Below are 1,795 nucleotides of genomic sequence, written 5' to 3' on the forward strand. Positions count from 1 at the left end.
TATCGAAGCTTATTCACCTTAAATAGAGGATAGACTTTCAGATCCTCCCTCAAAGCTTTTTTATTCCTTTAGGGAAAAAATACTTTCTAAGATTGTTGATTAGGAGAAAATAGGAAATTATTGAGAGAGAAAGTCATTCATTCAATAAATATTTATTAAGAACTAGAACTCAGGATACAAAGACAAAAATAACAACAGGAGCCTGCAGCAGTCTGCTGGGAGATACAACATTTTAAATAGATGAATAAATGCAAAATAAGTTGAGGAATTAGAGAATATTATTGACTTGTTGTTTGAGGAAATGCCTCCTGGAGTGGTTGCACCTAAACTGATGGGGAGGGACAATATTTTTAATACTTTCTACATGATAGATAGGCAGGGAATTCCCCAGAATCTCCAGAATACTTCTATCATAAGTGTACAAAGTGTACAAAGACAATGAGATAGGAGTCCAAAGGTGAGATTGAGAGACAAGGAGGTCAATTTGGTTAGAGCTTATTCAATGGGTTTCTGAGAGCAGGTGACCTCTTGCTGGCGGCCCTGGGACATGCCGGTCATGCTTCTGGAAAACACACCGAGGCCCAGAGGGTTAAAGTGATGTGGCCAAACACAGCCATTAAGTAGTCCCCGACCCTTCCTGCAGTCGAGTAAATTTCCTGCTTTATCCCAGATTTAGTGTAGCCATGGCTCGTGGTCCCAAGAAACATCTGAAATGTGTAGCAGCTCCAAAGCACTGGATGCTGGATAAGTTAACAGGAGTATTTGCTCCAAGACCATCTACAGGTCCCCACAAGTTGAGAGAATGTCTCTCCTTCACCATCTTCCTGAGAAACAGGCTCAAGTATGCCCTTACTGGAGATGAAGTAAAGAAGATCTGCATGCAGTGATTCATCAAGATTGATGGCAAGGTCCGCACTGATATCACATATCCTGTGGGTTTTATGGATGTCATTAGCATTGAGAAGAAAGGGGAACATTTCCGTTTGGTATATGACACAAAGGGATGCTTTGCTGTTCATCGTATCACAGCTGAGGAGGCTAAATGTAAGTTATGCAAAATGGGAAAAATCTTTGTGGGTACAAAGAGTATTCCCCATCTGGTGACCCATGATGCCTGTACTATCCGTTATCCAGATCCCCTCATCAAAGTGAATGATGCAGTACAGATTGATTTAGAAGCTGGCAAAATCACTGATTTCATCAAGTTTGGTACTGGAAACCTATATATGGTGAGCTGTGGAGCCAACTTGGGTCGAATTGGTGTGATTACAAATAGGGAGAAACATCCTGGTTCTTTTGATGTTGTTCATGTAAAAGATGCCAATGGCAATAGTTTTGCCACTAGGCTTTCAAACATTTTTGCTATTGGCAAAGGGATCCTCTCTTCCCAGAGGAAAGGGTATCTGTCTTACAATTGCTGAGGAGAGAGATAAGAGATTGGCAGCTAAGCAGAGCAGTAGCTAAATGATTGTAAATCATGAGAGAATTTGTAGGTTTTCAATCAAATTAAGATTTTTAAATTCAGTTTTTGAAATGATTATCCTACAAATATATACATTACACCAAAAAAATAAGAATCTTAAACAGCTCATTTTTATAAAGCAAAATTGAACAAGCCGTAATGCTTTTCTCTTCTTTCCTTGAATTAGAGTACTTTGCGTATGACTGTTGCATAAAATGGTGGAAGATGTACCTCTATTGGTTTTGCTTAACTTCTTTGTTACATGGGAAGTCTCACTGTGATTGGAGGATGGGGAGAGGAATATTGCAAAATGGCTGATGTTAAAACAAAAGA

At 39.3% G+C, this 1,795-nt stretch overlaps 1 pseudogene; it reads left to right on the plus strand.

Moving 5' to 3' along the window:
- The first annotated feature begins 285 nt into the window (after window positions 1-285).
- On the plus strand, window positions 286-1,464 carry LOC141489432 (small ribosomal subunit protein eS4-like; annotated as a pseudogene).
- The last annotated feature ends 331 nt before the right edge of the window (window positions 1,465-1,795 follow it).

Source organism: Macrotis lagotis, chromosome 5, assembly GCF_037893015.1.
Source record: "Macrotis lagotis isolate mMagLag1 chromosome 5, bilby.v1.9.chrom.fasta, whole genome shotgun sequence".
Lineage (NCBI taxonomy): Eukaryota > Metazoa > Chordata > Mammalia > Peramelemorphia > Peramelidae > Macrotis > Macrotis lagotis.